Raw genomic sequence first — 9,940 nt, 5'->3', positions numbered from 1 at the left:
TGAAATCAATTTAGACCAGTATTAAAAGAAACAAAATAGAACAGAAAAAAAGCGAAGACATCAGAGTGCAGCAAATGCAAATAAGAATCTGTGTAAGGTTACGAATGCTTCGTTTTGGTTATAAATATGCCTCCGCACATGGGTATACTAGGTCTAGGTGACCACGGTAATATGATCATGACTGAGGGTTTGAAAACGCTGCTGCGTTAGGATCTCTAGGTCATACAAAGCTGTATAAGATAGTTGCCATCCTCAAGAACCTTCTAACTGTTATCGATGCATGACAAATACATAGCTAAGTAGAAACAAAATCCCAGGGAGTTCAAAGAAGGGAGGCAGCAGCCCTGCGTTAGGGGTCAGGGACAGTGGTTGAGACGAAGCTTAAGAAGATGCGCTGAGCTCTGCAGGGCAGAGGAGGAAAGAGGGGCTCTGGGTAGTGACACGTGGGCTGTCTTCATGGAACACTGAGTAATCCTGGCCACAGCCCAACTTATTCCTGTATAAGGTAGGAGAGCAGAAGGAGAGAAACATGGAGCTCATCTTTAGGAAGCTTAAGGGAGCAAAGGCTTACAGGATGGAATGTGGGCCACTTTAGTCAGTGCCCAAGGGTGGCTAGAAGGATTGTGACTGGCCTAGATTAACGGTTCTCAACTGCCCGGGGGTGGGGGTGGGGGTGGGACTGGCAGTACAGAGAGATACCAGGATGGTGAGGAATAATATAGGTTTGAAAAAGAGTGATTATTATACTTACTGTTTTCACAACCCAAATTTCAGAAAGTGTCACTGTGAAATCCCTTTTGGGAGTGGGGATGAGCACCCCATTTTAAAAGAACCCTAACTGCCCAGGTCCTTTCCAGTTGTACCCTCTTTTGGGTGACTTTGTTTTAGGAATGATAAGCTAAGGCTCACCAGTAGCAGAGCTGGAACGGGCCCCAAGCCTTCTAAATTCTGTGTGGTGTTCATTCCATCCACCAGGTACCTGTGATGGGTTCCACATTACAAGTGTAACCACCGACGCAAGGGGAGATCTAGCTGGAAAAGCTCGCTGGTTGGGTCCAGACATTCAGCCCTGCTGTCTGCTTTCTGTCAGACTGCTGCTCTGATAGGCACTGCAGGAAACGTGAGTCTGTCAAACAGGCAGGCCTGCCCCCATAGCCCCCTATTGGGGCAAATATTATTTGGACTATATACCACACTCCAAATCATGACCACACACAACTATCGGAATTAAAAAGATAAAACACCAAAGCAGTGGAGAGCAGCCACATTCTAAGACCTCCTATCTATCAACCCGCAGTCGTATATACATTTACGGGCTTTTAAAATTAGGGTCTGTTTCTAATTTCTTATTGGTTTATCAATGTCTTGACCTTTTCTCATTCATTATTTAATTAATTTATCTGTTTCCCTGTGTCATTCCCAAGTGCACATCTCCCATAAACTTCGAGGACAGTTTATGAAAATGAAAGAGCATTTTTCCTCTGCAATGTGTTCATCGTTATGACTTCTGAGCACAATTTCTTGAGAGATGCTTGGGGAGTTGTACCGCAGAACATATAATCTTCATGGTCTTCCCCCGGTAGGATGGATAAACGATCTTGCCTGGAGAGTTGCTCCAAATTTTCCAGTTTCAGTATAAAAGATAAATATTCCACTTAGAGAAGCTGCAGCAGAAACTTCAAGCAGGACCCAAGTTTAGTCCTGCCGAGGGATGGCAAGACTGGGAGTAACTGGAAAAAAGACCAATTCTCCCAGGACACACTGAGGAATGGGAGTCAGTGGTTACCAGTTACTTGTGGCTGGTGGGTCTCCTGAGCATCTGGGAGGGAAAGGGAGCGGCAGAGTTAATTAGCCTTTTTCGAGAAAGGAAAACAGAGCTTCTCAGCTACTGAGTGGGAGCGTGGCCCTTGTGGGGGGCGTCGGGAGCTCTGCGCCAGGGGAGCTGGTCCTGCTAACTGGGGTCTTGCTGACTCCTGCTCTGGGTGGTGCCTCCGTTTCAGAAGCCATCCTCTTCGCCCACGAAAATTTTCCGTTCAGTGACACCAGAGTCCCCATAGAGCCAAGTGACCGCTGAGCACAGTGAAGACTGATGCATGCTCTTCAACAGAGGGAACGCGTCTGGGTGCTGCGAGCAATCAGGAAGGGGAGCCAGGCAGGGGCACGACGGGGAGCACAGCTGGGGCGGGATTTTGCCAGAAGGAGAAAGGGGGTGCATGTGGCTATGTGGACAGGGGCAGGAGAATTTCAACAAGTAATATAAGACCTGAAGGCAGGTACGGCCACAGGCATATTCAGAAAACGGCAGAGAGAACTGGAATTCATGAGGGATTAGGTTGGGGTTGGGGTTTGAAGAAGCTCGTTTGCTACAAAGGAAATTTAAGATCATCCTGCAGAAAATCTCTGCGACACATTCTTATTAGTATTGTTATATTATTGGGATTCTCTTCTTGGGTGGTCTGGGTTTGGAAAGAAGACTGCTCACAGTAAGTGGAGGAATTGAATATCAAGTGTCCAAAGGTCCGGAGACCGATCGGAACCCGTTGTTGGATTCAAGGTCCCAGAAGATAAGGGCAACATCTAGGAAGGGGGCAACAGAAACCATGAGTCATGGGGATTATTTCCGTGGGGTCCGTTCTCTGAGATAAAGTTACTGAGTCAAACAGAAGGTATGGTGACCCGCATGGCTCAGGAATAATCATTTCCACTGCCGTCACCACACATGCACGTTTCCCCATAAACTGCCCAGTCTGAGTTAGGAGACGCCTTTCCTTTTATTGCTTTGGACAATCAACTGCTCGTTCATAAATTCTTTGTATTTACACTTATTTCATGACTAAAAAAAATGAAATACTTTTCCCTCTAAAGTTTGATTTAGTATTTATTTCTTAGGTATAATCATCTCTATGTGTGGTTCTGGGCAAAGTATTTAACTTCAGCCTTAGTGGCTTCATCTGTGCACAGGGGACAGCAACTGTCCCTATTGATAGGCCTGCTGTGATATAAAACGAGATGCCAGAGTAAAAGGCCTGCCCTGGCGCTTGGCACAGAGCAAGGGTTTGGTAAGTTATTGTATTTAACAGTATGTTGATGCTTTTTGAAACTTTATAATAAATAAAGTTTAAAATTTATACTTAATTTCTTATATGAATTTTTTGTTTTGCTCCCTTTATTGCACAGAAGTTATTTATTTTACTCAATTCATAAATTATCTTAAGATATATTGTCATTTCTATTAAAGTGTTCATTCTTTCCTGTCAGGAACATATGTGCCTACGTTTATTTGAATCTTCCTTACTTTCCCATTATATTTTTGTTTTCTCCAGCAAACAACTGGGAGGTAGAAGACCTTAGTTTTAAATCAGATTCTTGAGAAACTGACTTTCCCTGTGATATTCCTGGGAAAGTGACTACATGCCTGTTTCTAAGAAAAATGTGAAGGTGGCTCTGTCTACTGAGAATCTCAGATCCATGCTACTTACTGGGGCCAATATAAATCAGTTGCTTAGCTGTCAATTGTGGATGCTAATACTTGTTCATCTAGTCACCAGACTGCTGCAAGGGTTATGAAATAAGTATTCAAAATTATTTGAAAATATTACAATATAAACAAGTGTATGATATAATGAGATGTACTTATAAAAACATTATTTTGCTTCCCTGACAGGAAGATTCTAGAGGGGAGGAACCATGTGCCAGACCACAATAGGAACTCAGCAAATACTTCTGTCAGGGGAATGAGAAGATAGCAATAAATTTAAAAAAAAAAATTAAAAGAAAATGGATTGGTTTGGGGAATGGTATGGTTTACGGTGAATGAGTTAATTCAGTCTTACTGGCATATATATTTCATCTTATAATTCAACACTGATCAATATATTAATAGCTTTCCTTCTGCTGGGCTCCCCTGGTAACAAGATTTTATACCTGTATAAGTTATTTGGCTTCCTAGAACCTTTCTATTATTTGCCCCTTAATGTAGCTGTTCTGCTGAAAATCAGATGGTAGTTGGGAGCTGTGTGAAAAGGGAGATGGAAGGGGAGGAAAATGTTATATAATTATCCAACATTTGACTCCAGAGCTAAGGATCAGGAATATGCCAAGTTCACAGTAATAACCGTTGTCATGCCAGATACTAACCAGAAGCCTTCCACGTACTGTTCTTAACCTCAAATTAAAGGTGAACCAGAAGGACTTCTGTCTGCCAAAACTGCAGTTCAGGCGTTTACTTCCTTGCAACCTTTCTGCCCCCCATTCATGCCTAAATCTAAAACCCCTTCTCACACCACGTCTGCAGTGGGGAAAGAGGAACCCTGATGTAAGGTTTTGGCTCTTCACAGAAAAAAATATTTTGTTTAGAATTATCATTTGTGGGAAATTATTAAGTATACAAACACATTCCATTGATTTGATATCTTAAGCATTTGCTTTAAAAAAAAAATCATCTCAAGGGCTAACAATGTGACCTTGTCATGAGAACTGGCCAAAATGAAAATATTTGCATTGAAGAGCTTCTCGGCTCTTGGCTCATTTGCAACATGGAGTCTGATGGATGCTTTATGGAGCAGAATGACCTTTCGATTTTCTGGATTTAAAGTAATTATAGTAATGGCAAGAATCAACTTTTAAGGTTTAACATTGTTAATGTCTCCTTTGGATCTAAGATGCATTAAAGACTTAGTCCATATACAAACTCTAAAGGGAAGTACATGGGTCTTACAATAAAATCTGCATAGTAGTTTAGAAAGCACTTTCCCCCAAATTACCTAATTGTGCAGAAATCCTCATTAACTCACTGAAGTGGACAGGGCAGGTAGTTTTATTATTCTCTCTCCTTCCCACCCCATCCTTTGCATCTCACAGGCACATTGGCTGAGGTTGACCTAGAAAGCTACAGAACCCAGTTCCAAACGTTCAATCCCTATAAATCGAAGTTTCTCAATCTTGGTACTCGTGACATTTTAGGTCTGATAAGTCTTTGTTGTGGGGGGCATCTTGTGCATTGTAGGATGTGTAGCAACATCCCTGGCCTCTACCCATGAGATGCCAGTAACATCCTCTCTGCAACAGTAGTGACAACGAAAATGTCTCTGGATACTGCCCAATGTGCGCTGGGGGTGGAGGCAAAACCACTCCTGACTGACACCATAAGCTGTCCAAAATGCCACATCACCAGTAAGTGATAATTAACTCCATTTCCACAGAGGAACTGGTCTTCATGTGTGCTCTGCCTAATGGGACTCAGTTGCTAGAAGTGTCTTCAGGCACCAGCTGGGCTGTCTCTAGCAAGAAGACCATGGGCCATACTTTAATATTTATTAAGAGTTCTTTACTCAAACAGGACAGACTCCTCCAGACTAAGGCAGACATTCTGGATAAGCTTGTTTTTCTCTCTAATGAGCCACAGATCGTGAGGCATATTAAAGAGCTATTGTGGTCAATAATGTAGCTGACCAAATATTTCTGCTTTCCCAATTTTGGGCTCAAAGCAGAATTGAATTTCCTGCCCCCCTTATGGTAGGGCAGTGCCTTGCAACAAGTTCTGGCCAACGAGTTGAGTGGAGCCCTATGTTACGTTTAGGCCAGAGCACTGATGATCATGGAAGACCCTCCGAGCTTTCCCTTCCATTTGGCATGTAACTGGCAAGGTCTGAGGTGGTGCTAGCTCCGGTCTCTCTGAAGGCCCGGGGCCCTGAGTGACTGTAACAAGAGAACACTACTGCCCACCTGCAATAAACATATAGCATGAGTAGGAAATAAATCTTCCTTGTTTTAAACCAATGAGATTGTAAGGTTATCTGCTAGCTTAGCATAACCCAGCTTCTTCTCACTGATGTAAGAGCTGACAGATGAGAGATTAAAAAATAGATTTATGTCAAATCAAGGTCACCTATAGTAAAACAGAAAATGTAATACAAAACCACTTAGGACTTCCTTGAGTCTTAGGGTTCTCTATTTTCATTCAGTAATAGTCTAGTATTTGGAAATTGTTTCAATGTAGGTTTCTACATATCTGATATGGTATATAAATTATATTATTCTATTCCACCAATCTCATTCTTTCATTCATTCAGATAACATTTATTGAACAGTAAATATGTGCCAAGTACTATTTGGGATAACTTCCACTTCATACTGTTTTTGAGACCTTTCTTGTGATGCTTTCAGATAGAAAAAAAAAAGAGTTCCCTTTAATATCTAAAAAGCAAGATGTTTAAGAAATGAAGTTTCATGGTGTTTTTTTTAAACTTTCCATTGCAAATGATTTCACATGAGTGGTCAGGAATTTCCCACCTTTATCACTCCTGCTTTCTCACTTGTAAAAAACATGGATGATTTTGTAGACTTCCGCACAGAGCACAGGCTGAGCAATGGCACTGGAGGCGGACTGTTGAGGTTTGAACTGTGCTTCATAATTGGATGGATGGGTGATTTCAGGCAAGTGACTTAACCTCCCTCCCTGTGCCTTATTTTTCTCAGCTGTAAAATGGTAATTGCAATAGTGCCTAATTCACAGGGCTGCTGTGAACAGTAAGTAATGCAATGCATGAAGGACTTAGAACAGTACCCGGCCCAAATTGAGTGTTCAAGGAACATCCGTTTTAATGTTTTAAAGGAATATTCTAGCAAGTGATGAATAAAGTGCTGGAGCTGGACTACAGCATGCCAGCTTTATTCACCATCTCATCCTAAATGTCTAGGTCAGTGCTGGGCATAAAGCAGGTATTTAAAACAACATCTACTGAACACATATAGGAATGAGCTGGGGTGAGGGGACTGAGTCCGGGTTGTCCTCCTAACCTCACCACTACCCACTGCCCGTCTCACACACCGCCCAGCTGCAAGAACTCGGAACAGTCACTGTCCTAGATCTCTGTCCCCTTTGGTCAAGTGGAAGAATGACACCAGAGAGCTACAAACTAGGATCAATATTCTGAATCTACCTCACTTTTCAGAAAAAGGATTATAAAGACCTTGCGGCATAATTTAAAAACACTTAAAATATACTTAAAAATAATCAACAATATGGAGACTCTACAAAGTTGCTCTATTACAGTTTTAACATTAAAAAAAAAATAACGGAGATGGTTTGCTTCATCAAAAAAGGCAGTACAACTCACTGGCACCGATGGCATTACTCAGAGGTGCACTAGCTTTCCCTAAGAGCTCTGAGGAGAGGGAAGGGAGAGGAAGCTGGATTGAGTCACTAATGTACAAACTTGCAACTTGAAGGATAAATTCTGGAGATCTGACAGTGATTATAGTCGACAAGACTGTGTTATATATCGCAAAATTTCTAAGAGACTAGATCTTTAATGCTTCCAACACAAAGAAGAGATGATGTGAGAGAGGTCTGAGCTAAAGCTAGGGTGGTAATCAATCATGTGGCGATATATGAATGTTATCAAATTAACACACTGTACATGTTAAACTTATACAATGTTATATGTAAATTATATCTCAATAAAAACAGAAAATAAGAGTAATTAATGGTCTTGTAGTCAGATACTTCTTGGTTTTTCAATACATATGTGCTTGTATGTGAAGGAGAAAAATTTGACTAACAGGCAACGTAGTTAAGTGACTGAGGCTTTCAGAGCCTCAGTTTCTCTACCCAGCAGAAGGGACAATAATACCTACTCCTCTGGGGCTGTCATGAGCATTACATAAAACAACCTGGCAAAGGACCAAGTAAGGAACACACGTTCAATAAACAGTAGCAATTAATAGCATAATAATCATAATTGCAAATATTTACAAGAAAACCACTTCCTTACCAATGTGAACAGCATTGAAAGTAATTCTCCCAGCTGATATTAAACAGTATGTCAATTGGTTTTACGATATGGGTTTTGTATAAGCTAATGGAGCACCTAGAAGAGACAACAGGCAAAGAAATGCACGCCTGCTAGGCAACCCTTTCTGTGAAGTGCTAGATGGTGACTTGGGGGAAAATTAATGTTTACACTTGGAGAAACTGTTGGGTCAGAAAACAAGAACATGGAAAGGTAGCCTAAAATAATGGTGAAATGACTACCCAGCTGTGCAACTCTACTTAATTTCTCTATGTCCTGCTTTCTCCACCTGGGAAAAATGGAGAACAAGGCTTAGCACAGGCTTAGAACAATGCCTGGCATACAGTAAGTGTTTGTTAATAAACCAGAGTGGCGACGAGAATGGTTGAAGTTACACAGACTGGCCTGTTAGGAAACGTCTGGAGTGAAGCCTGGCAAGGTGGCTTCTAGGAGCACAGCCTGGAAAGCTATCAGGCTCATTCATCTGTATAGCTTGGGCTCTTCCCATGGTGCAAGGTGAAGTGCTGTAGCCACAAAGAGAGTCAATTCACATTTGAAATGACAGAGATGGACCAGAGGGTAAGGCAGAAAGGAGCCCCAGTGGGACTAGGAGGAATAGACGCATGTCCACAGATATGATGCCCCTGTCTATGGGCTCCGGCGCACTCAATAATTACTTCCCAGCATCCTAGGTACCTTCAACTATATGTCTCCCTAAAGCAGAGGTCCCTGAGGATGGAGACCGAGTCCTGCTTGCCGTGGAATTCCCCTTCCACAGTGCTCAGCAAATATGAGTTGAAGTGAAGCCAAAGTGAGTGATAAGATTGGGCCTGAGTACTTGTGCCCCTAACTGCACCCCACCTCACTTTCAACCCTCATACTGCATTGATAGCTCAATGGTGATGCCAAGAACACGGCCCTTTGAGTAAAATCTTGGTCTTGTTTGTGGTGGTGGCCTACCCCACTCCATAGTAGAACTGGCCCTAAGCCTTCTGCCGAGGGACATCCTCCAGCCACCTTCCTCAGTCTGCGCACAAACACCTCGAAACTGGCACAAACAAAACTGACCTCAGCAGTTCTGCAAATGAGCTGACTGTTTCTCCCTTCTTTCTTTACAGCCATCCATCAACCAAATTCTCTTCTGTGTTTTCCTTGAGTATATCTCTCTAGTCAGCGCACTCACGCAGCTCTCAGCCACTGCCTCACAGAATCACGGGGGGACGACCACTGGAGGGTCTCGCTGCGATTCTGCCTGCAGAGCACTGCAGGACAGACTTTCCTGAAACACAGCTTCCATCATATTTCTTCGCTGTTCACATTGAGGCTCCTCATTTTTTACCTTTACTTAATTCACTTTCGTTGTCAAGGCCTTCCCTACGTTGGCCTTACCCTACGTATGTAAGGTACATATTACTAATTATTCAGATCCGCACGCTGAATCTCCTATTCCACTTAGATCAGTGATCTCACAGCACTAGCCACTGAAGTTGCTCTCATTCAAATACACTATCTAAAACGTTGCTTCTATATGCTCTGCCCATGTCGTTCCTGCTTTTGGAATACTCTAAATCTAACATTCCACTCTGAACCACCTATGTCAGTACTGACAAATAATTATATTATTTTGCACTTCATTCCCTGTTTGCTATGCTACGTACAAATGTTTCTTCTTCAACAAAACTATAAGTTGCTTGAGGGCAGGAAGTTTACATTATTTGTACCCATTTATCCAACATATATTCACTAGGTTCCAGAACTGTGCCAGGCACTGCCCTTGGCTTTGGGGTACAGCAAAGAACAAGAAAGACATAATCCTGGTCCTTGAAGCACCTACATGCTAGTGTGTGTGTGTGGGGGGGGGGTGAGATAAAAAATTATACATAATTAGAAGCTTAGAAACGGAGACAAACACAGTGAAGTAAAAGTATGGGGTGCTATGAGACCATGGTGAAGCTTCATATTAAAAGAAACTGCCCCTGAGCTAAGATCAAAAGGATAAAATAGAAACAAAGAGACAAATGTCCAAAGGTCTAAGGAAGCCTGGGGCCTGAGAGGAACTGAAGAAAGGCTGGTATCCGTAAGCCCAGAGGGCAGAAGATGAGCCCTATCAGACGAGGCTTGGGAGGTACAGGCTGGGTACAGTTCCT

The 9,940-nt window shown here is 42.4% G+C and overlaps 1 protein-coding gene across 4 annotated transcripts in view; it reads right to left on the bottom strand.

Moving 5' to 3' along the window:
* The window catches only part of QTMAN (queuosine-tRNA mannosyltransferase), a 336,827-nt gene that overhangs the window by 14,113 nt on the left and 312,774 nt on the right, over positions 1 to 9,940 (bottom strand). The window lies entirely within an intron of this gene.

Source organism: Miniopterus natalensis, chromosome 8 (assembly GCF_054644295.1).
Source record: "Miniopterus natalensis isolate mMinNat1 chromosome 8, mMinNat1.hap1, whole genome shotgun sequence".
NCBI lineage: Eukaryota > Metazoa > Chordata > Mammalia > Chiroptera > Miniopteridae > Miniopterus > Miniopterus natalensis.
The sequence above is the reverse complement of the archived record's forward strand: the minus strand, read 5'-3'. Positions and strand labels throughout refer to the sequence as shown.